This window comes from Urocitellus parryii, unplaced genomic scaffold (genome assembly GCF_045843805.1).
Source record: "Urocitellus parryii isolate mUroPar1 unplaced genomic scaffold, mUroPar1.hap1 Scaffold_160, whole genome shotgun sequence".
NCBI classification, from domain to species: domain Eukaryota; kingdom Metazoa; phylum Chordata; class Mammalia; order Rodentia; family Sciuridae; genus Urocitellus; species Urocitellus parryii.
Genome location: NW_027552127.1, coordinates 48,359 through 74,076, shown reverse-complemented (window position 1 = coordinate 74,076; position 25,718 = coordinate 48,359). Strand labels below are relative to the sequence as shown.

Sequence of the window (25,718 nt, the reverse complement as noted above, 5' to 3'; positions counted from 1 at the left end):
GAATAGGGAGCTGGGTGTGGGAGCAAGGCCTGGGTCAAGGATGGGGAGTTGGGTGGAGCAAGGCATGGGTCAGGGATCGGGGACTGGCTGTGGGAACAAGGACTGAGTCAGGTATGGGGAGCTGGGTGGAGCAAGGCCTGGGTCAGGGATGGGTGACTGGCTGTGGGAACAAGGCCTGGGTCAGGGATGGGGAGCTGGGTGGAGCAAGGACCAGGTCAGGGATGGAGAGCTGGGTGTGGGAGCAAGGCCAGGGTCAGGGATGGGGGGCTGGGTGGATCAAGGTCATGGTCAGGGATGGGGAGCTGAGAGTTGAACAAGGCCATGGTCAGGGCAGGGCACTGTCTGCGGGAGCAAGACCTGGGTCAGGGATGGGAGCTGGGTGGAGCAAGGCCAAGGTCAGGGATGGGGAGCTGGGTATAGGAGCAAGGCCTGGGTCAGGGATGGGGAGCTTGGTGGAGCAAGGCCTGGGTCAGGGATGGGGGACTGGCTGTGGGAACAAGGCTTGGGTCACGGATGGGGAGCTGGGTAGAGCAAGGCCTGGGTCAGGGATGGGGGACTGGTGTGGGAACAAGGCCAGGGTCAGGGATGGAGAGCTGGGTGGAGCAAGCTCTGGGTCAGGGATGGGGGACTAGTGTGGGAACAAGGCCTGGGTCAGGGATGGAGGGTTGGGTGGAACAAGGCCAAGGTCAGGGATGGGGGACTGGCTGTTGGAGCAAGGCTTGGGTCACGGATGGGGAGCTGGGTGGAGCAAGGCCAAGGTCAGGGGTGGGGAGGTGGGTGGAGCAAGGCCTGGGTCAGGGATGGGGAGCTGGGTGGAGCAAGGCCAGGGTCAGGGATGGTGAGCTGGCTGTGGGAGCACGCCTGGGTCAGGGATGGGGAGCTGGGTGGAGCAAGGCCTGGGTCAGAGATGGGGAGCTTGCTGTGGAGCAAGGCCTGGGTCAGGGATGGGGGACTGGCTGTGGGAGCAAGGCTTGGGTCAGGGATTGGGGTCGGGCTGTGGGAGCAAGGCCTGGGTCAGGGATGGGCAGCTGGCTGTGGAGCAAGGCCTGGGTCAGGGATGGGGGGCTGTTAGTGGAGCAAGGCCTGCGTCAGGGATGGGGGGCTAGCTGTGGGAGTAAGGCTTGGGCCAATGATGGGGGACTGGCCTTCGGAATAAGGCCTGGGTCAGGGATGGGGAGCTGGGTGGAGCAAGGCCTGGTTCAGGGATTGGGGAATGGCTGTGGGAACAAGGCCAGGGTCAGGGATGGGGGATTGGCTTTGGGAGCAAGGCCAGGGTCAGGGATGGGGGACTGGCTGTGGGAGCAATGCCAAGGTCAGGGATGGGGTGCTGTCTCAGGGAGCAAGGCCAGGGACAGGGATGGGGGGCTGGGTGGAGCAAGGCCAAGGTCAGGGATGGGGAGCTGGGTGTGGGAGAAAGGCCAGGGTCAGGGATGGGGACCTGGGTTGAGCAAGGCCTAGGTCAGGGATGGGGGACTGGCCTTCGGAATAAGGCCTGGGTCAGGGATGGGGATCTGGGTGGAGCAAGGCCAGGGTTAGGGATGGGGAGCTTGCTGTGGGAATAAGGCCAGGGTCAGGGCAGGGGGCTGGCTGTGGGAGCAAGGCTTGGGTCAGTGATGGAGAGCTGCATGGAGCAAGGCCTGGGTCAGGGATGTGGAGCTGGGTGGAGCAAGGCCAGGGTCAGGGATGGGGAGGTGGCTGTGGAGCAAGGCCTGGGTCAGGGATGGGAAGCTGTGTGGAGCAAGGCCTGGGTAAGGGATGGGGAGCTGGCTGTGGGAGCAAGGCCAGGGTCAGGGATGGAGACCTGAATGGAGCATGGCTTGGGTCAGGGATAGGGGACTGGCTGTGGGAACAGGCCTGGGTCAGGGATGGGGAGCTGGGTGGAGCAAGGCTAGGGTCAGGGATTGGGAGCTGGGTGGAGCAAGGCCAGGGTCAGGGATGGGGTTGTGGGTGGAGCAAGGACAAGGTCAGGGATGGGGAGCTGGCTCAGGGAATAAGGCCAGGGTCAGGGATGGGGGGCTGGCTGTGGGAGCAAAGCCAAGGTCTGGGATTGGGAGCTGGCTGTGTGAGCAAGGCCAGGTTCAGGGATGGGGGCCTGGCTGTGGGAACAAGGCCTGGGTCAAGTTTGGGGAGCTGGGTGGAGCAAGGCCAAGGTCCTGGATGGGGAGCTGGGTGGAGCAAAGCCAAGGTCAGGGATGGGGAGCTGGGTGGAGCGAGGCCAGGGTTAGGGATGGGGAGCTGCTGTGGGAATAAGGCCAGGGTCAGGGCAGGGGGTTGGCTGTGGGAGCAAGGCCTGGGTCTTTGATGGGGAGCTGGGCGGAGCAAGGCCAAGGTCAGGGTTGGCGAGCTGGGTGGAGCAAGACCTGGGTCAGGGATGGGGAGCTGGGTGTAGCAAGGCCAGGGTCAGGGATGGGGAGCTGACTGTGGGTGTAAGTCTGGGTCAGGGATGGGGGGCTTGCTGTGGAGCAAGGCCTGGGTCAGGGATGGGGTGCTGGCTGTGGGAGTAAGGCTTGGGTCAGGGATTGGGGGCTGGCTGTGGGAACAAGGCCTGGGTCAGGGATGGGGAGCTGGGTGGAGCAAGGCCTGGGTCACGGATGGGGAGCTGGGTGCAGCAAGGCCTGGGTTAGGGATGGGGGACTGGCTGTGGGAACAAGGCCAGGGTCAGGGATGGGGGACTGGCTTTGGGAGCAATGCCAGGGTCAGGGATGGGGAGCTGGGTGGAGCAAGGCCAAGGTCAGGGATGGGGAGCTGGCTGTGGGAGCAAGGCCAGGGTTAGGGCTGATGGCTGGGTGGAGCAAGGCCAAGGTCAGGGATGGGGACCTGGGTGTGGGAACAAGGCCATGGACAGGGCAGGGGACTGGCTGTAGGAGCAAGACCTGGGTCAGTGATGGGAGCTGGGTAGAGCAAGTCTAAAGTCAGGGATAAGGAGCTGGGTGTGGGAGCAAGGCGTGGGTCAAGGATGGGGAGTTGGGTGGAGCAAGGCATGGGTCAGGGATGGGGGACTGGCTGTGGGAACAAGGACTGAGTCAGGTATGGGGAGCTGGGTGGAGCAAGGCCTGGGTCAGGGATGGGTGACTGGCTGTGGGAACAAGGCCTGGGTCAGGGATGGGGAGCTGGGTGGAGCAAGGCCCAGGTCAGGGATGGAGAGCTGGGTGTGGGAGCAAGGCCAGGGTCAGGGATGGGGAGCTGGGTGGATCAAGGCCATGGTCAGGGATGGGGAGCTGAGTGTTGAACAAGGCCATGGTCAGGGCAGGGCACTGGCTGCGGGAGCAAGACCTGGGTCAGGGATGGGAGCTGGGTGGACCAAGGCCAAGGTCAGGGATGGGGAGCTGGGTATAGGAGCAAGGCCTGGGTCAGGGATGGGGAGCTTGTTGGAGCAAGGCCTGGGTCAGGGATGGGGGACTGGCCTTGGGAACAAGGCCTGGGTCAGGGATGTGGAGCTGGGTGTAGCAAGGCCAAGGTCAGGGATGGGGAGCTGGCTTTGGGAATAAGGCCGGGGTCAGGGCAGGGGGCTGGCTGTTGGATCAAGGCTTTGGTCAGTGATGGGGAGCTGGGTGGAGCAAGGCCTCGGTCAGGGATGGGGAGCTGGCTGTGGGAGCAAGCCTGGGTCAGGGATGGGAAGGTGGGTGGAGCAAGGCCTGGGTCAGGGATGGGCAGCTGGCTGTGGAGTAAGGCCTGGGTCACGGATGGGGGGCTAGCTGTGGAGCAAGGCCTGGGTCAGGAATGGGGGCCTGGCTGTGGGAGCAAGGCCTGGGTCAGGGATGGGGAGCTGGTTAGAGCAAGACCTGGGTCAGGGATGGTAGCTGGGTGGAGCAAGGCCTGGGTCAGGGATGGGGGATTGGCCTTGGGAACAAGGCCTGCGTCAGGGATGGGGGACTGGCCTTGGGAAGAAGGCCTGGGTCAGGGATGGGGGACTGGCTGTGGGAGCAAGGCTTGGTTCAGGGATTGGGGTTGGGCTGTGGGAGCAAGGCCTGGGTCAGGGTTTGGGAGCTGGTGGAGCAAGGCCTGGTTCAGGGATGGGGAGCTGTCTGTGGCAGGAAGACTTGTGTCAGGGATGGGGAGCTGGGTGGAGCAAGGCCTGGGTTAGGGATGGGGAGCTGGGTGGAGCAAGGCCAGGGTCAGGCTTGGGGGGCTGGCTGTGGGAGCAAGGCCAGGGTCAGGGATGATGAGCTGGGTGTAGCAAGGCCTTTGTCAGGGATGGGGGACTGACTGTGGGAGCAAGGTACAGACTCACAAGGTGGGTCAGGGATGGGCGGCTGGCTTTGGGAGTAAGGCTTGGGTCAGGGATTGGGGGCTGGCTGTGGGAGCATGGCATGGGTCAGGGATGGGCTGCTGGGTGGAGCAAGGCGAAGGTCATAGCTGGGGGGCTGGCTGTGGGAGCAAGGCCAGAGTCAGGGATGGGGGCTGGGTGGATCAAGGCTATGGTCAGGGATGGGGAGCTGGGTGTTGAACAAGGCCATGGTCAGGGCAGGGGACTGGCTGCGGGAGCAAGACCTGGGTCAGGGATTGGAGCTGGGTGGACCAAGGCCAAGGTCAGGGATGGGGAGCTGGGTATGGGAGCACGGCCTGGGTCAGGGATGGGGGACTGGCTGTGGGAACAAGGCCTGGGTCAGGGATGGGGAGCTGGGTGGAGCAAGGCCAAGGTCAGGGATGGGGAGCTGTGTGTGGGAGCAAGGCCAGGGTCAGGGATGGGGAGCTGGGTGGAGCAAGGCCTGGGTCAGTGATGGGGGACTGGCTGTGGGAGCAATGCTAGTGTCAGGGATGGGGGACTGGCTGTGGGAGCAAGGCCAAGATCAGGGATAGGGAGCTGGCTGTGGCAGCAAGGTCAGGGTGCAGGATTGGGGCTGGCTTTGGGAGCAAAGCCTGTGTCAGGTTGGGCCTGACTGTGGGAGCAAAGCCTGTGAGCAGATCCCCCAGCAGGACCTTCTGGAGCATAAGAGGCTGTCTCTCAGCTACTGATGGACAGTCCACTTCCTGAAGGGAGGGCATACAGGTCTGCGACTTTGAATCAGTGCTGTCTGTGCTCCTCAGCTGACTGAGTTGCTCAGTGTACATTTGTGTCTGCAGAGACCAATGCAGAGGACGAAGGCTGGCTAGGGGATGGGGATTCTGGGGTGGACCCCCATAACACGTTTTCTTTCATTTATGTTTTCTTTTTATTTCTGGTACTGGGGATTGAACCCAGGGGTACTCTACCACTAAGCCACATCCCCAGCCTTTTTATTTTTCATATCTTATATATATTTTTAGTTCTAAATGGACACAATACGCTGAGTTGTTGAGGCTGGATCCCCCTCCTCAGCCTCCAGAGTTGCTGGGATCATAGGCTGTGCCACTACACCTGGCTGACTCCTCTGTATTTTTTATGAGAAACATGAAAAAGGTGATATGTGCCAATGCAGAAAGTGGAACATACCAGTAACAAGAGCCCCTCTGCCCACAGCCAGTGCCTGTGGGTCATGCTGTCTGACCTTAAGCCCTGCTGCCCACTCCTGTCAAAAGGCATCTCGTGAACCTCATGTCTTAGGCCAGAGGCCATTTACTTGACCCACCAGTGTTTCTCTTCAGACGTAAGGTGACCCATATGTGGACACAGACTCCAGGCCTTCTTTAGGGGACAGTAACCAACATCCCCAGGGGTTTCCTGTCTCCGAGATTGCCACCAGGCTGAAGCAGGTTTCCAGGAGACAGAGCCACACACACACCCTGACCCTGCGGTGCAGAGCGTACCTGCCACCCCTCCACTGCCCTGAGGATAAGCGAGGGCCCCCAGGAGGCGACGAGGATGCCCACCAGGAGTTATCCCAGCAGGGCACCAAGGCTCTACCTTATCTCAGCATCTGGTCCAAAGAAGCGGTGATTGGAGACAGTGGCATCGGGCCGCACACTGCAGTACTCGAGCAAGGGCATGAGGACTGCAGGAGGAAGCAGAGGCTCAGGTGCTCAGTGGCCAGGACAAGGACCCGGGGCCCTGTGGGCCCTGATCACAGACACGACTGGAGTCGTGACGTCACAGAGGCTGCAAGGCCACGGGGTCCTTGAGTCTGACCAGCGTTCCGAGATGCTGCAGGGGGAGTGGCTGAGGATGGGGGTCCACAAAGGATGAGCAGGTACCTCTGCACCCTGGAGGCAGACCCTTGTCCTCCAAGTGCCCTTCCCCATCTCAGGGAGACTTGCCATCACCCTTCAAGCATGAGCAACAGACCCTAGGCAGACTGGTTGGAGTGGGGTCGGCCAGTGCCCTGGAGGAGGTGACCCCACAGGGCCCCAGGGTAGGTGACCCCACAGTGGCCAACACATGGTCATGGGCTCTGGGTGTTCAGTCCTCTGGGTCAGGGCCTCTCCAGCTCTAGTACTGTCCCCATGCAGTACTCTCCGGCTGAGTAGGCAGGGCTTCCCTACACTGCCCACATGCCGAGACCCTGCCAGAGGCAGCTGCTGGGAAAGCCGGCCTACCAACTGCCTCCCAGGGACAAGCCGCAGTAGGGTTTCTCCTGAGGGATAGCCATGGTAGCTCTGTTATTCAACGTGGGCCCAGTGGCCCTGTGTCCCCCACCTCGGCTGGCCTACCGAGGGCTCCCAGTTGCATCGAACCCGAGGGGGACAGAGGTGGCTGCTGGGATGATGGGCTGAGCCCTGAGTTGGTGAGCTGGCTCTGCTCCTGACAGGGAGCTCTGGACACTGCAGGTGGGTCTGCCTGTGCTCACGTCCACCCAGTGCTGGGGCCTCTCCATGGCTTCGTCAGAGCCAACAAAGCAGTGCTTACTCTGGGACTTCCCCTCAGAGGGGCAGTCACCGAGTGTGTGCACACCTCTGTCACAAACACTCCTACCCTCAAGCGCAAGGACGGCCTCCTCTAGAGGGTCACTTCCTGCGTGCTTGTGGAGAAGGTTCGCTACCCACCGCCTGAGTAGGCAGCAGCCCCCTGGGCCTGCCCTGGGTGCAGATAGAGGCCTAGTGTGTGGGGGGGGCACCCTGGAAATGCAGGGCTGTACCACACACTGCCATTGGATCAGGTCCAGGCCCCGCTCAACCCTCTGCTGCTGTTTCTCTCCCTAACACAAAACACCAATGTGCATACCCTGTATCTCTCTCCTGCCCTGTAACTAACAGCAAAGTTAGTGGACACACAGTTTGTCCCTCACCCAAGGCCCCCTCCCACCTGGCTGGCATGCAGTTGGCCTCCTGAGGTGGATAATCAGCTAACTGCAACATCAGCAGTTTTTAGGCTGGCTGGAGAACACATCTTTCTTTAAGTACAAGGCAGGGCTGGGATCAGGTCTCCACCCTCAGGAAGAACTACTGCACAGGCCAGCGTGGTACCTACCTCCAGGGAACATGGTGAGTGCCTGCTGGATCAAGAGGGAGGCCTTCTCTCTGGCAGAGCTGAGCTCATGCTGGGGGAGGTCTGTCTGCTGTCTCAACAGGAAGTATGCCAATGCAACTGAGAAGGCAAAATTTGGGAGCTGCGACAGGTTCCGATGAGCCTACAAGGGAGCAAGAGGCCAGGTGAGGGGCCTTCCCTCTGTCAGGACCAGGTGCACCACAGTGAGCTGACAAAGCGGGCCACCCCCACACCTGGATGGAGGACTTGCTCCACCTGGGGGTCTTCAATGTGCAGAAGGGCAACGTCAGTGGGAAAGAGCTCTGTTGAGCCCCCCAGGCTCAGCACTGTGGGGGACAGGAGCGACTCCCTCTCCCCACACAGCAGGGTCCAGAGTGAAGGCAGCCAAGCTATGACTGCCCCCACCTAGAGGGGCCACTACCCTCTTCAAACATTTCCCCGCCTTTCTCTGTGTGCGATGTAACAGACATGATCTACTCCATGCTTTTCCATTAACAGGGAATGCTCATCTCCACAGAGTTCTGTAATCTTATAAACCACCACAAACATTCCTCTGTGGCTGGTTCTGGGGACCCCGTGGGTTTCTTATAGCCATTCTCCTGAGCTCCTGGAATCTCTGTAAACTAGATCCCTGGAAGTGAGACTTCTTGGCCAACTGTATAAAGAGTTATGTGATTTTAAATGATTTACCTGTTTTTCATTACTTATTTTTTATGAAAAATGTTTTTCTTTATTCACGAAAAATATGTACTGTGAAAGGTTCCAGCAGAAAAGTAGAACAAGTACAGGCTCCTCCCCCTCCTCCCCTCCTAGGCCTGAGCCCCCTCTAGACAAGCTCTGTTCAGCTGTTTGTCCCACTCAGTTTGCAGCAGCTACACTAAAGCAAGAGGTGAGACTGATCTTCACAGGTGGAGCCTGACCCAACACACCTACACTGCTGCTTCGACTTGTGTGCACACCCCACCTGTAGCAAGATAGTGCATGCTCTCTAGCACTCAGTGGAGACCAAGACAAACCCCACTCTCCTGGGTCTGGGGCCCCAGGATGGCAGGTGGCATTTATGTGCGACTCTGACCTGGAACATGTAACCAATCGTGACTACCCAGACTGTCGTCCTCACACTCAGGACCTAGGGTCCCTGTCAGCCCTGCATCACAACTTCCCTCACTGAGTGGCTGTCCCTTTCTGTGCCTAGCATGCCCAGCTCTGTGGTCTGCCTGACTGTCCATTACTAAGCACCATCTCTACACGCACACTTGATGCAGTCGTGTGCTCATCTTGGGGTTCTGATGCAAGGCTGCTTCCCTCTGGGAAGACCTGATTCTGCTCAACAGCAGAGATGAGGGAGACTAAAGGGCAGGAGGTCCCTGGATCCCACCCTGGCTCTGATTCATGGCCTCACCATGGCTACTGGTCACACTGCAAGCGCACACCTACCTCCCACTCCTGGAAGAGGCGGATCAAGTACTCATAGTTCCGGGCCCGCAAGGCCAGGTGGTCGACAAGCAGCAGCATGCACAGCGGGTCCTCATGTGGCTCAAGGCTTCGCAGGGAGCACAGTGAGGGAAGAGCAAAGAGAGCAAGGAAAATGTCAGGGCCCAGAGTCTCTGCAGCCCAGAAGCCCCTGCCGTGAGGACTGGCAGGAGTGGATCCCTGGTGGACACTCACCTCAGGATGAGCTTGCAGAACTCCAGTGCGGTGCACGGGCAGCCACGCTTCTCCAGGAAGCTCATCTGCTTGTAGAGGGCCAAGTAGAAGCTCCTACATCCAAAAAGGTCCATGTGAGTTCAAGTGGCAGCAAACAGCAGAGCAGCCTCTGAGGGCCACCTGGCTCCACGCCAGTGTCCAAGTCCTCATACGAGTCTGCGAATGCCTTTTGTGTCTGGGGAGAAGCTTTGTGTGTGCCTGAAGTGCTGAACACACACCAATGTACTGAAAGTTTTTTAAAAATTTTTGTTGTTGGGGCTGGGATTGTGGCTCAGCGGTAGAGCGCTTGCCTAGCACAGTCGGGACCCGGGTTCGACCGTCAGCACCACATAAAAAAAAGGCACTGTGTTGTATACATCTACACCTAAAAAACCAAATATTTAAAAAAAGGGTTTAAAAATTTTTGTTGTTGTTGTAGATGGACAGAATATTTTTTATTTTATTTATTTTTATGTGGTGCTGCTGAAGATCAAACCAGTGCTTCTCATGTGCTAGGCAAGAGCTCTGCCACTGAGCTACAGCCTCAGCTCCCTGAAAACCAAGCTTTTTGAAATCATTATCTTGCTTTTGGTTTGCTACTTATTATTCAAGGGAAATGAGCTAAAAATGGTTATAATTATGATCTTAATTTACCCTCAAATTTCAATGGCGCTACTGTTGGGTACATAAAGCTGTGTGACTTTAGTCATCCTGTAGACTTATTTTTAGAACTGAGAGTTTACTAGAAAAAGAAACCAGTGGAGAAAGTCTAGACAGAGTGACCGGTGCAGCCAAGTTGCTGCACTGAGACAGGGCATGGTGGCCATAAGGTGGGGGCCATGCCACAGCCAAACAGCGCTGCCCAGAGCAGCAAGAATACACACAGGACAGCAGGGAGACTGCTGCGGTCATGCAGGCTTGCCTCGGGGCTGATGCCAGAGGTGGTCAGCACAGAAATGTCATAAAGCAGAGCATAGACCCAGGTCTGCTCTGTCAGGCTGAATCTGACTTACGCATCACTGATTTAAGAATCAAGACACAGGCCTGTGAGGCCTGCAGAAGTATCCCAGGCCCACAGGGAGGGCTGCCCTCAGGAGAGGCAGCTCACCTGTTCTCGGGTCTGCGGTAGTCCAGCCGGCGTGTCCCACTGGTGAGACTGAACAGGGGGTGGAAGGCACACTCCATGCTGTACAGCGCTCGCTCTGTGGGCAGCAACACAGAGGCAGGAGTCAGCCACAGTAGGCGCCTGCAACTCCCAAGACCCCAAACAAGCGAAGCACTGGAAAGAAGGGGTCCCAGAATTGGGGCCCTGCAATGGGACCTCCTAGGTTTCCCTGGTGCCACGGCATTAATTGCAGGCACAGAACTTGTGAGCCTGAATGAGAAACGCCCTCGACACCATGGGGTGCAACTGCCACATGTCCTGTTCATGCCCAGTCCCCAGGTGATACAAACACGGCCCAGACACCCACAGCAGCGTGCGCGCACACACAGAAGAGCAACCAGAACCACCAACTGATGACGGATTCGCCAACCACGTCTGTCCAAAGGGGGAGTACTATCCAGCCAAGAGCACACTTAAACCTGGGTCACACCACACATGGGGCACACAACCATGGGCAGAGACCACGCACAGTGCTTCCACTGAATGGCTCCCCACACAGGTAGGGCCACGGAGAGTCTGACCAGAAGTCAGGGGTTCTGGGGCCTGGGGGAAGATAGAAGATGGCAGGCTGTTTTCCTGGAATGGACTGCAGTGATGGCTGCCCAGTTCCAGGACACACTAAACCAGGCATGACACACCTTCCACAAAGTGCTACATGACAACGTCCTGCCACCTGCATCTGCTCTAGTGGAGAGAACAGGCAGGCTGCACTGCCTACTGGGTCTTACCTATGAGGTCTCGTGCCATCTCCTGATCCTCTTGAAAGCAGCAGGCATCACTGAGCTGCAGGAGTTAGTCCACATGGTAGGGGCTTGTCTGGAGCAGAACCTACCAGAAAAGAAGGGCAGCTCTGGAGGAAGGTCACAGGCAGGGACCCACAGGACACCCCTGCAGTCCACCAGGACCTGTGCACACCAGGAGACATGATCACCAGGTGACAGATGAAATTCCCTTTGGACTCCAGGTGTGCACTGCTATTACCCAGCCAAGGCCTGGACCTGGCTCCAGGTGGGAACTGGGGACCCTGCCTGCCCAGTGGGGCTGTCTTGGCTCCCAGGTCTCAGGACAGAGGACTGAAAGCAAGCAGGTTCCCGCCCCCCCTACGTGGGGGACATGGGGCCAGCAGGATCTACATGCTCCCCCTGCCTCCCCAGTGAGGCCCAAGACAGAGGCAGCACCTGGGAAGGACCATAGTGCCACTACACGCAGCTCCCAGCAGGACAGCACCTGAGTGCCAAGTCTCCTGAGTGCCAAGTCTCCACAGTGCCCCTCGGTTCCAGGGGCCCCACTGCCAGGGGAGCAGCTGCCCGGGCACTCGCCCTCCACCCACTGGCAGCTGCGGGGCCCACACACCACAATGTTGTTTGGCTTCATGGAATCCACGGCCACCAGGAACTTGTGCTGTGCCTGCTGGTACTCCTCACTGTGTTCAAACGCAAAGAAAGAAAGGCCTTTTTTCGATTCCAACAGCCGCATAGACAGACCTGGCAGGTGAGAGTGCACAGAGAGGGTGTGCTGGAGGCCAGGACATGGCACCTCTACAGAGCACAGTAGCCCCAACAGTCTCCCTTGTGCTGTTCTCAGAAAGGACTCTGTGATACCAACTCACTCATCTGAGGGGCCTCACAGGTCACCCAGGCCTGGGGCTGGGCTGCCTCTGGGCCAGAGGCTGACGTCCGGGGACTCTCTCAGAACACCTGGGCCTGCTTCCCACTGCTTGCTTGGGCTGTCCCGGGAGCTGGCCTCCGTCTGCTTTCCACAAAGACTCACTTCTCTATAGAATTCAGATGAGCTCTGGGAAAGGATGGAGCCGAAGTGGCCCAGGACAACAAACTTCAGGGATGGGAGCATGGAGGTCCATCTGGGTGCCCGATCACGTCTGGTTGAGACCAGCAGCCAGGGTGGCTGTGAGGGGCTGGGGCAGGAGGCGTGCAGTGGGCACAGGGCCAGGTCAAAAGCCTTGGCAACGTGTAACCCCTGACCAAATACGGTTCTGCTCCTTTTGTGTGACTGTGTGGAGGGACCATTTCCTCTGGTTAACCTGAAAAACTCAGTCTGCTAAGACAACCGCTAAATGGCCAGTGGTTCTCATGGGCTTCCCCTGAGCTACTCCCTCCTGAGAGCCCGGCCCATGGTCCAAGTCCTGCAGATTGAGACAATGAGCCCCTATCTCTACCATGTTCGGGTTCCTTTGCTAGAAGGGCAAGAGGCCTGGTGGGAACAGAAGATACATGAGAGGCATCAGGGTTGATCCTACAAGCACAGGTCCCGAACTCCCAGGCGACCCTCACTGGGAGTCCAAGGGGATTCTTCTAGAATCCCAACCCCACAGGCACAGCAGGTGAGGTGCGTTGGTTACCACCCTCCACACATGTCCTCCACACACCCATGACCTCTTCTACAGTATGTGCCCCATCAACCTGCAGAGGGCTGTCTGGATGCTTCTCTACGCTGTGCAGCCGATGCCCAGAGAGGGCATTCACTTCCTACCCTGCACCTTCTGCATGGCTGTTTTCTTTAAACATAAAACTATCTTACATTATTGATTTTTTAAAATATTTTTAGTTGTAGATGGACACAATACATTTATATTGCTTATTTAGTTTTATGTGGTGTTAGGAATCGAACCCAAGGCCTCATACATGCTAGGCAAGTGCTCTACCACTGAGCTACAACCCCAGCCCCCAAATTATCATAATGTGAAAACAAACTCAAGGGCTGAGGATGCAGCTCAGCAGCAGAGCCCAGCCTGGCATGTGTGGCTTGGAGGGCTCGGGCTCAGTGCCAGCACACACACAAAAAAAACACTTAAAAATGCAAGCCTCTGTTCAGCTGCTTCCTGTAGCATGGCACCCAGAGGACGAGGCAGACGGCAAGGAAGTTGAGAGCTTCTGCACAGGCCAGGCCAGCTGGGGACATACAAGCTGCTGCACCCTCAGGAACACCATACCTCACACACAGCTGCACATGGTGCTGCAAGGCCCACCCAAAGGCACTGAGGCCAGCGTGCCAGCCCCCTGCTGCAGGAGTGACAGACTCACCTGGCTTGCTGTACCGTGGCCAGGTGCTCTTGGGAGTCGTCAGCCACGTGCACTTGGGGTATACACGCTGCCTCTGTCGCGGCCTGGGGAGGAGGAGACAGGCACAGCTTTACCTCCACGGGCCAGGGGCCAGGCTGGCCACCCAATCCCTCCAGCTCTCCCTGGAGGCAGAGCGGTGGGCAGGGGGCACACAGGGAGGGAGAGCAAAGCACTGCTGCGTGAAGAGGGGACCCCAGCTGCGACCTGTGCAAGCAGCTACCATCAGGTCCAGGGGAACAGGGAGGCCAACAGTCCAGCATGAAGGCAAGAGGGACAAAAAGGAAACAAAAGTGAAACCCTAGAACATGGTGCAGAGCAGGAGCTCAGGGCCACTGAAATTCCCTGAGCAAACGAGCTGCTTCCTGTGGGACAGGCTGCACAGGAGGAATGCCTGGCCATGGCCAGAGGCAAATTAGGGAAGTGGACCTGTGACCCACACCCCAGCAATATGACTCCAATCTTTGAAAAGGAAAACATGGAAACAATGAGGAGAACTGAGGAGGAAATTGGCATATTTCTGCAAGGAAGAAGACCGAGAGCAGAGTGTTGAGGGTCCTCAGGCACCCAGCTCCCTGCGACTCTTGTGTGAGCGACAAGTTGAGGGTACCAGGCCCCCTTTGGGCAAGAGTTCTTAGCTGCTGTTAGGGGGTCTGGCTCCCTTGCCAGGTGGCATCTTAGCCAGGCCTGGAAGGGCTGCACCCTGAGCTTAGTGATGGGATGTGGATGTGTGTAGACCAATCTCTAGGCTTTTCAACAGTGCCCTATTTCACTAAAACAAAACAAGGAATAAGGAGCTGGACTACCCGGAACAGGACAAAACAGCATCTTTCTTTTCTCAAAAAGAGACATGAAAACTGTGTGAGAAGAACAAATACACAAAAAGAAAAGCATGGCCAGAGGCTGAGAGGCACAACATGGCACAACTCTGCACACGCAGCAAGCAGTGGAAAGGAAACCACAGGTGCCTGGAAGTCTACAGCATCCTGGGCACCGCCAGGTCTGTCTGAGGTGAGCTGCCAGCCAGAAGTCTAGGGGAGGGGGCAGCCCTGACGGGTGCTGGAGGGAGGGTCAGGAGGAGCACCTTAAGGGTCGCAACACAGGGGGTGTGGAGACAGCACAGACAGGGGGAAGGGAGCAGACCCCATCTGTCTCAGGAGGAAGTCAGATTCCCCCCAAAGATCAGTGCACAGCTATATGGAAACCCTGAATGGTCACCAGGAAGGAGGAACAGAAAGGAGCTAAGGTTTGGTCTCTGAACAACAGGACAAGGGTGGGGGACCAAGAAGGAGGGAACCACAGCTTTTCACTGGACATACTTCAGTAGGACTTAAATTTTTGAAGAAACAAACAACAAAAAAGTGTGCTACTATAAAGGTAGTGAGCTGACCTGGTTACAGACCTGTGGTCCTGGCTGCCTGGGAGGCTGAGGGGGAGGCTCCATCTGTCCAGTGTGGCTTTCAGTCCTCTCCCCCAGGGTTTCCAATGGCTCCCCCACCCATAAGAAATGAAAGCAGGTAAAAACAGCTTGAGAATGCAGCTACTGTAGGCCTTACCTTTGATCCCCCAGGACCGCTTGAGCACCAAAATACCGTTTCAGTTCTGTGTCTGGATTCAAGTGTCTAGAATGTGGGAAATGTGAGGAAGAAATATTAAGTCAGGCTTTCCTACAATGACTCGAAATTGCAGAAAGCTAAGTAAGAGTCCAGCCAAAGAACAATGACTTGGGGCTTGAAAGGTGATTTCTAGGCCTGCTTTCTTTAAATCTGCCACCTGCAATAGGACCTGACCACTACTGGCCCCATGGGGCACCCAAGGGATGCAGTGGGTCACTGCTAGGAGAGAACCTGGGGTAGGTCTCCCCTGCGGGTCCAGTGTTCATCTGCCAGGCTTCGTACAGGGAGCATGCACCCTGACGCAGAGTGGAGGGCCTCAACGATACAGGCAGATTGCTTGCCAAAGCTGGCAAAGATCAGGTTTCATTAAGCATCCACCAGACCAAGAGATGGGTGATCGTCCAAGGGTGACACTACACTGGTATAGCTCAAAACGCCTCATGAGACATACAAAGGCAAGCTGTTTGGAAGTCCTGAGCTGGGCATGATGGTGCCACACCCGTGTCTACTCAGAGGCCAAGGCAGGAGGACTCCTTGTTAGAGGCTGGTCTCAGCTACTTAGCAAGCCCTAAACAAGCTAACAATACCCAGTCTCAAAATCAAAAATAAAAAGGAACCAGGTGCAGTGATGCTCGGGTATAATCCTAGCATCCAGGAAGATCGAAAATTTGAGGACCGCCTAGGCAATTTAGTGAGGCCCTAAGCAACTTGGTGAGATCCTGCCTCAGAAAAATAAAAAGGGCTGGGGATATGGCTCAATGGTAAAGCACCCCTGGATTCAATCCTCAGTACCAAAAAAAAAGTCCTTTGAAACACAGATGTCTTTTCCTTACTTCTTTCTCCTTTTTTCTACTTCCTAAATGTTTAATAATGAACTCTTAACACTTCTAAATAAATAAAGACAGCAAACTGTCCTCTTTCTAAATCACTCCTCCCCGTCAAAATCAGAGGCCAAGGCCATACCTGTGCTCCACATACAGGACATGCTTCCTGGAGCTCAGTGGTGGGGGACTCAGGCGGCTGAGCCCACTGCCATCCTCAATCCTCTCAAAGATGCGGTCAATATCCTCCAACCCACTTTCCTAAAAGCCCATAAGGAACTGTTAATCGCCACACTGGCTTCACTCCAAGTGCTGTGACAACCAATAACAAGGAGTCACTTTGAAAAGTTATTTGGTATGTACTTTCTAAAAGATGATCTAGAGATGTATTATAGGAGGAAGCTCAGAACCATCACTAATCCAGAAGGCCCTGGGAACCATTGGGCCAGAGAGCCACACTTCATGTCTCACAGGTGAGCTCACATCCTCAGGTGAATGGAACTGGGACCTGTGACTCCAACTGAACAGCAACAAAGCTACCACTTCTCTTCAGGACAAACAATGAGACAAGGAGGGTCAAGGCAAGAACGGAAATGTGCTGACTGAGGGGGATCTGGTCTGTGGGCTTCCACACCCAGCACCCCTCATGCACTGGCAGGATGAAGGCTGGGTGAACAGCAACAGGGAGCAGGGCTGGGAAGGGACTCTCCCTGCAGAGGGCAGCTGGGACACGGAGACTAGGAGTAGGCCATGACAACCAAGGAACAAAGGGGCAAATCACAAGCAAAACTGTAGGTGACTCTTCTTTGTCCTTGACCTCTTAGATAGTTATACTCCTGACAGGAAAAAATGAAGACATCAAATAAAATGGTCTTCTCCCAGCACCACCGAGAGGGACACGGCCCAAGGGGCACGGAGGGATTGGGCAGGGGCCAGTCAAGTCTGGTCGCATACCGAGGCTTCTCCTGTAATGTTTTTCTTATTTTTCTGCTTCCTTTTCTTCTTCCGGAGTTTTCCACTTGCATTAGACTAATAAAAATAAGATGTTTTAATCAATGGAGAGAGAAGCAAAATCTTAAAAACTGAGAACCAAAGCAGCAAGCCAGCACCACTTGGGGCTCCTGCAGCCCCCCCTCACATCCTTCTACAGCAGGACCCTGCCCATACCCTCTGCTGTCAGTGTGGCCTCTCTTTCCCACCCTGCCCTGCTGCAGAGCTGGTCCAGGCTGCCTGGGGCGCCCACCTGCCCCTGACTGGGCCAGCTCCTCTGGGCAGCGAGAAGCTCCTCAGGGACGCTTCACCAGAAGTGGTTGCTCCCAGAAGGCACAGAGCTGCCTGGAGCACAGTGGGCAGCAGGCAGGGCAGGGACCTGCATGCAGTACCCCTGGGGCTGCCACTGATCTCAAGGACTTTAGCACAAACTTCATCAGGGTTCCCACGGAATCAGCCAAAGCAAATTCAGAAAATTATACCTCCAAGAAAAAGCCAAAACAGGTGGCACGTGGCAGGATGCCACAGCCCTTCCCTGACATGCCAGCCTCCTTGTTACCATGGGGTCCCCATACCTGCTCCGGGGGTGCAGCCTTGGCCACATTTCCTTCCCGCTTGGTCTCTGGGTTTCCACGCTGAATCCTTCCTTTGTTCCCTGACACTGCAGCATCTGTTAACACACAACCAGACTTCTCTCCGTTCACCACCGGGTCGTCCTCAAGATCCTCAACATTTATCTGGAGAAAAAAGCTGAGGGCATTTCTGCACAGGGGTCACAGTGTTCGTGGCGAAGTAGAGCTGAGCCAGACGTGAAGACGACTTGCCATGCCTGTCACCCCAGAGACTCTATTTGGGAGGCTGAGTCAGGAGGAAGGCAAATTTGAGGCCAGCCTGAGCAACCTCAGTGACAAAGTGAAAAATAGAGGGCTGGGGGTATAGTTTAGTGGTACATCACCCCTGAGTTCAATTCCAATACTTCAAACTAAAAAAAAGGGGGGCATATAATAAGGATTATAATTTTCTAATATTGTTCTTGTTCATGTTAAAATAATTTTGTCCTCAAGTCTGATGAGGCAATTCTCCTGTCCCAGGCTCTAGAGTTACTGGGGTTACAGGCATGACCACTTTGCCCAGCAGGGAGTGTTGTTCTTGATGCAATCAACATCAAATGACTAATTGTTGTTACCACTCTGGAAAACAGCATGGAGATTCCTCAGAAAATCTGTAGTGATACCACCATTTTACATAGTTATCCCTCTCCTCAGTTTATACCAAAGGACTAAGTTCTATAATGATACAGCCACATCAATGGTGATAGCAATTCAATTCACAATAGCTAAACTATGGAACCAACCTTGGTGCCCTTCAACAGATGAAAGGACAAAGAAAATGTGATTGGTGTATGTATGTATATATATATATGTATATGTGTATATATATATATATATATATATATATATATATATATATACACACACACGCATATGTGTATATGAGTGTATATATATATATTTATATATCTATATAAAAATATATACATTTAAATTTCATTGTGTGTGTGTATATATATATATATATATATACACATACATGTGTGTGTGTGTATATATATATATATATACATATATATATACACACAATGAAATATTAATCAGCTTTAAAAAAGAATAAAATTATGGCATTGCTGATAACTGGACAGAGCTGGAGAATATGATGCTAAGCAAAATAAGCCAATCTCGAAAAACCAAAGCGGAATATTTTCTCTGATATGTGAATGCTAATTCATAGCAAGTGGGAGTGGGGTGGCTAGGAAGACTAGAAGCGCTCTGGATTAGATAGAGGGGAGTAAAAGGAAGGGAGGGGGGATGGAGGTAGGAAGAACAGTAAAATGAATCGGACATTATAACCCTATGTGCACATATGACTACATGAACGGTGAAACTCTACATCATCTACAACCAGAAAACAAGAAGTTATACTCCATTTATGTATGATGTATCAAAATACATTCTTTTTTTTAAAAAAAATTACTTTTTAGTTTTTAGATGGACACAATATTTCATTTTATTTTGTGGTGCTGATGAAAACCAGTGCCTCATGCATGCTAGGTAAGCACTCTACCACTGAGCCACAGCCCCAGCCCCTGTCAAAATGCAGTCTACTGTCATGTGTAACTAATTAGAATAAATTTTTTAAAAATTTATTTATATATGACAGCGAAATGCATTACAATTCTTATTACACATACAGAGCACAATTTTTCGTATCTCTGGTTATATAAAAAGTGTATTCATACCAATTCATGTCTTCATACGTGTACTTTGGATAATAATGTCCATAACATTCCACCATCATTTCTAACCCTATGCCCCCTCCCCTCCCTTCCCTTCCCACCCCACTGCCCTATCTAGAGTTTGTCTATTCCTCTCACGCTCTCCTTCCCTACCTATGAATCAGCCTCTTTATATCAGAGAAAACATTCAACATTTGCTTTTGGGGATTGGCTAACTTCACTCAGCATTATCTTCTCTAACTCTATCCATTTACCTCCAATGTCATGATTTTATTCTCTTTTATTGCTGAGTAACATTCCATTGTGTATATATGCCACATTTTTAATCCATTCATCTGTTGAAGGGCATCTAGGTGGTTTCCACAGTTTAGCTATTGTGAATTGTGCTGCTATAAACATTGAGTGGCCGCATTCCTGTATTATGCTGTTTTTAAGTCTTCTGGGTATAGAACGAGGAGAGGGATAGCTGGGTCAAATGGTGGTTCCATTCCCAATTTTCTAAGAAATCTCCATACTTGCTTTCCTTATTGGCTGCACCAATTTGCAGTCCCACCAGCAGTGTATGAGTGTTCCCTTTTCCCCACATCCTCACCAACACTTGTTGTTTGTATTCATAATAGATGCCATTCTCACTGGAGTGAGATGAAATCATAGAGTAGTTTTGATTTGTATTTCTCTAATTGCTAGTGTTGATGAACACTTTTTCATATATTTTTTTGACTGACTGTATATCATCTTCTGAGAAGTTCAGGACAAATAATTTAAAAAAAATAAAATGACTATCACAGGTGTGGTGGTACATGCCTATAATCCTAGTAGCTGAGGCTGATCGCAGGTTCAAAGTCAGCCTCAGCAACTTATCAAAGCTGTAAGCATCCTAGTGAGAACTTGTCTCAAAAGAAAAAAAATTGGGGCTGCAGTTGTGGCTCAGTGGTGGAGCATTCACCTAACATGCGTGAGACACTGGGTTCAATCCTCAGCACCATATAAAAATAAAATAATAAAATAAATATATTGTGCCCACCTATAACTAAAAAAATTATTTAAAAAAAAAGAAAAAAAATTTAAAAGGGCTGGGGATGTGGCTTAGTAGTTAAGCACCCTTGGGTTCAATTCCCAGTACCAAAGGAAAAAAAAAATCAAATGACTATCAAAAATAAAGATGACACAGTGTTGGCAAGTTTAAAACCACCACAGCATTTCAAGTCTTTATTCCAGCCTAACAGCATCAGCCTGAACACTGAAATTTATTTTTAAATTTTTTTTGTTATTTAAAGCACAATTTAAACGTATTTCAATTACCATCAGGGAACAGCAACTATACTGTACACGAAAACAAGACAGACATACACACATAATTCTTTGAAAGGGACTGAGGGAAAATTTTTCAATGCAATCAAGTAAACTCATGATTTTTAGGTATCTGGTTTCCACCAGCATGTCAAAGTAGCCACTGGTCCCAAATACTAAGACGTCCTGCTGCAGAACATCGTTTCTCAATGGCTGCACTGCACTGTCACCCCTTAGCATATGTGCGTGCACAGGGGGGTGGGGGAATGTTTCCAGTCCCCTCTATGGAATGTGTCGTGTTTGCACAGAGCCTGTGCACACCTGTGTGTTCTGCCTCTCCTCTGCATCACCACAAACCTAACCTAACTCAAATCCTGTCTCAGTAGCCTGCACACTGTGCTGTTCAGGGAGCGATGACAATAAACACATCTACACACAAGCAGCACAGCTGTGAGTTTGAGACATATTTCGACCTGTGGCTGGTGGGAGCTGCAGGTGTGGAGGGCCAACTGCATCAGGTTACGTGCCCCCTGTAAGCAAGCCAGCCCACCACAGCACTTAGGTCAGCTATGAGGTCAGGCCAATGCATTCACATTCCAGCTGTGCAGTCATGAAGCAGCTCCATGTCATGCACACCTCTGCTTCCTCATACAGAACACTAACAAATGCTGTGTGTACAGGACATATGCATGGTGCTGGGGATCAAACCAGGGCCTGTGCATGTGAAAACACTCCTATTATTTCCACCTATGAGTTATAAGGGCAAAAACCCATAGAACACTTGAATTGACTGAATAGAACCTCTTTGGAAATCCATAGGCAGCAGCGAGATGAGCAGCCACATGTCTGCCCAGGTGTCAGTGCTCCATGCTCACAGAGCAGCCTGGGAATCCACCACAGGTAGCAAAATGTGAAGAGACGGTTCACAAAAGAAGACAAACAGGGGCTGGGGTTGTAACTCAGCGGTAGAGCGATCACCTAGCACATGCGAGGCCCTGGGTTTGATCCTCAGCACCACATAAAAATAAAATATTGTGTCCATCTACAACTAAAAATATTAATAAAAAGAAGACAAACAAATGGACAATAGGCACATGGAAAGACACCCAACAACATCTTTATTGAAATGTAAATCAAAAGCCAGTGAGGAGCACTGTCCCTGCTGAGGGCTGGGGGCTGGGGGCATAGGCTGCCAACACCAATTCCCTGGAGGCTGGAGCACCTTCAGCCTCACACAGCCCATAGGCAGGTGGAATAAAATGCTGGAGGAGCGCTCAGCACCTGTTGGTCCAGGTATACACATCCACTCCCGATGCAGCAGTTCTCCCTGTAGATGCCCCATCAGCCAAAATGAAACCCAGACCCACAAAACACCTGTCCTTAGAGCTCAGCAGCTCCAGGCAGAGCAGCCCCCAACCAGAACTGAGTCAGTCCCCTGAAACACCACGGATGAACACCCTGCAATACACTGCTACTCAGCAAGAAGGAGCTGACCGCGAAAACCCACAGCCTGCATGAAACTCAAAAGCACAGGCTAAGCAAGCGAGGACAGAAGGAAAGAGCACATTCTGGAAGACTCTGCTGGTGGGAAATGCAGACACAGGCAGGACTCACACACACGCAGGGAAAGGGGGCACAGGCTGCAGGGTGGCAAGCTCTCAGAATGTGGTGTGGTACTCATGCTGTGCATGCCTCTGTCAAGACTCACTACAATCCCCTGGGGTGCATCTGACTGCACTTCATCTGACTTAACTTCAGTAAGCTGTCTTTAGGACCCCCTGACTGAGACAGTAAAGGTGATTTCTAACCAAAGCTAAAGGAACACCCATGAGCCATGCATGACACCAAGGTCCACACTCTAGGCGGCAGGTGGGGACCAGGCCTATAGGTGTCTGCGTCCATTTACCCGGGAGGCTTTTCTTCTAGAAAAGCTCTCTTGCTTCCTCCATTTCAACATCACATCATTTCCGTGCTTGCTGAGTGCCCACTGAGGGCCCAGCATGTCTTCACCACAGTCCCACAAGGCCAAGGAAAGCATCCCCAAAGCTTTCATCAGGTATCTCATCAATGCTCCTACATCCAGAAGAGGTGGATCCCACATTGGAATGGAAGTCACTGACTCTACAGCCCAGGAGCCTGCACACTGAGGAAGACATGCCTTCAGTCTTCCAGGAGGAGCTCTGTGCATGCCTGCTGGGAGGTGGGGACACACAGCTAGCAACAAAGTCCTTTCAGGAAGCAGACACTTCAGCCCCAGGAAGAAACCCATGCAAAACACAAAGAACAAACAAGTAATGTATACAGTATGTTCGCAGGTAACTGCCAGGAGATGGAAAAGGGCCAGAATAGAGGGAATGGGACTGTAGGGCAACTGTGACCATAATCAGACTGTATGGTGGTGTGACGGGGAAGAGACTCTGCCTCTGAGGGAGGAAAGATCCAGCCATGTGTTGGTACTTGAACGTGGGGAACTGTAGGCATAGAGGGCAGCAAAGGAAGGGCAGTGTGGCTGAGCAGAGCAGGCTAGAAAAGCGAGTGAGGAGAGCTGTCTAGGCAGCCTGGACAAGCAGAGGTGGAGACTGGGAAGAATGGGTCACAACCCTGTGCACTTAGAGCCACACAGGACTTTTCAATGGTTTGCACAAATGTCAAGAGACCAGGGACATCTTCCAGGTGGCTGATCTTGGCATGTGGTTTTCAACAGAGACAGGGAAGCCTGAGGAGCAGGTAAGCCCTAGTCTGTAAGGTCAGGTGCATTTGGACACATGGATACAGATATAGAGTTCATGCACAAATCCAGAGACTGGGAAGGAGACCTAAGCCAGTGATACTAATACCCTTAGAAAGCAGGGGCCAGGGGTGCAGTTTGGTGGAAGAGGATACTTAGCATGCATGAGGCCCTGGGCTCAATCCCCAGCACCACAATGCAAGCTCCCAGCAACTGGAGAGGCTGAGACAGGAGGACCATCAGTTTGAAGCCAGCCTCAGCAATTCAGTGAGACGTGCAGCAATTTAGCAAGACCCTGCTTCAGTAATAAAATGCCCCTGATTCAATCCCCAGTACAAAAGTCAAAACTAAACAACAACAACAACACAACAAAACACCCCACACAACAAGCAGAAGGCTTACACAATCACAAAGCCCCAAGCCAATCTCTTGGACCAGAGTGATTTCAAGGAGGGATTCACATAAGCATCATTTTTTTCCCATTCAGACATACAATCATCTCTTCTTTTTTTTTCATAACCCTGAACACCTCTATTTCTCTATTCACCCACCAACTTTCACCAGCAGGGACAATATCATTGTGTGGTTTAGAGAGCACAAGGTTCAAATAAAAAAGCCTAAATTTAATTATGTGTATGTGGGTTTTTTTTTCTGTTTTCTTCTTTTGCAGTGCTAGGGATGGAGCCCTTGCCTCCAATGCCTGAGGCAAGGGATCCAGCACTGAGCCACAGGCCAGTATAAATTGAAGATGTCACCGCTGCTGTCAACATCACCCCCCTTCCCAGACTGTGAGGAAGAAATGAGTGGTACCCAGAACATGTAAATGCCCTCCGCCTCGGAGTTATTCTTAAACACAATCTGGAGGGCATTTGAATAAGGACCAAAGGTTTGTGAAGTGGCAGACTTCACAACTGATCCCGAGCTGGTAATAATGGGACAGGATGAAAAGCGGTGCATCCTGAGAGTTGTCAGAAACAGGACTGGCAAGTTTAAGGGCAAGTGGTGTGCTGTCTGGGATGTTTTTAAGTCATCCCTGGAGAGAAGGGAGTGAAAGTCCAAGGCAGATAGTAGTTGCCAAGTGTCCATAATTAGGGAACCCGGGGATGGACACATGAAGTACCTGTACTACCATATCTCTGTGTTTGAAATTTTCCATAATAAAAAAGATAGAAAGAAATAGAAAGCTGGGGAGAGTTACTTTCAGGCTAAGAAACAGAAGAGATCGGGTACAGACAGAGAATTCAAAGAAGGGACTTCAGTCCCACCTCCACCAGACTATGGGGTTAGACCAGCTCTTAAGTGGCAAGGTCAATAACTTTTAAAGCAAATCCCCAAACTATCTAAGGACAATTTCCATACTCCACAATGTCTTTTAACATTATAGCCTTTTAACTTGCCAACTCAATAAAAACTCAGGGGCAACTGAGACTGATAACAAGGTGAGCAAAACAGTCATGCTACCTGCCAGCTCAGAGAAGCCACTATCAGATAACCCATACAAACGAGAAACTACAGATGAGGCCCGTGCTAAGGGGAAAACATTGTGGCACCAGCGGGCATTTCACTTTCCTTTACCTCCCTGTAGGGGACACCTAGGTGAGGGAGGCAGGAAGGAGCAAGATACAACATCCCCGGTTAGGCAGAGGTGTTATGAATAAACCGAAAGGTTTTGGAGATGCTAGACTATGAAATCTAGGATGACCCGAATCAGGAAGCCCTGCCCCACCCCTTCACTGCAGCGCAGTCAACAGCCACACTCTGCCCTGGCACTCTGTCCCTGGACGCCGCTGCCCCACCCTCCCCTCTGCAATGAGGGGACCCCCTCCTTTCTGACGCCGCCCCTGCTCACCCCAGCCTCACTTCTAACATCACACACCACCGTCCCCACAGCAGCAGCCGCCCTCCCTGCAGAAGCGCAGTCCCATCACTCATCCCCTTCACTGCGACCCCCTTAGCCGGTCCTGCCCGCCACAACCCCTCCCACCGTACACCCTCCCCGCTGTAGCTCAATTTCGTCAACCCACCCCAGCTTTCCCCTTTAGTCCCACCCCTGGAGGTCAGAGCCACACCCTCTTAGCGAAGCCCCCGCCCTGCCCAATGCAGCTCAGTATCGTCACCTGGGCCCTTAACTGCTCGCCCCGCCTACTTGGCCCTTAGACCCGCCCCATATCGGCACAGCCCCACCTTCTCCTCTGCGACCCTACCTGCCCTCGACACCGTCCCCGCTCGCCCCGGTCCCTCCCTAGCCCCGCCCCTTACGTCATGGCCCGCCCTCTCCACTGCAGAGCTGCCCGTAGCCCGGCCCCACCCATGACATCAAGACCCCGCCCACCAGTTCACCACAGTACAGACCCCACTTTACACCCACCCCGCCCTCCCATGACGTCACGCTCCGCCCCCCCCGCCCCCCGCCCCCAGTTCCCACAGGTTGACCGGCTCCTCACCAGCTCAAACCGGTTGTTGACTTGGACACCATCCTTCCCTGAGGCCCCCCCCACCCCGTTTTGGTCCTTCTTCTGCGTCATCATCATCATGGAGGACAAACTGCAGGGCGCCGGGGCGAGGGGCTCCTGGCCGAGCTGTTCCCCCCTCAGCCTCTGGAGGGCCCGGTGCGACACAGGACCCGACAGCCTGACGTCTAGAGAGAAAGAGAAGGAAGAGCAGAAAAGAACGGCCAGTGAGCCTGCGCACTGAGGGCACGCTGGCGCAT

The 25,718-nt window shown here is 53.4% G+C and overlaps 1 pseudogene; it reads right to left on the bottom strand.

Moving 5' to 3' along the window:
* Nucleotides 1–3,458: 3,458 nt before the first annotated feature.
* LOC144251706 (ribosome quality control complex subunit TCF25-like) lies at nucleotides 3,459–25,718 on the bottom strand (annotated as a pseudogene).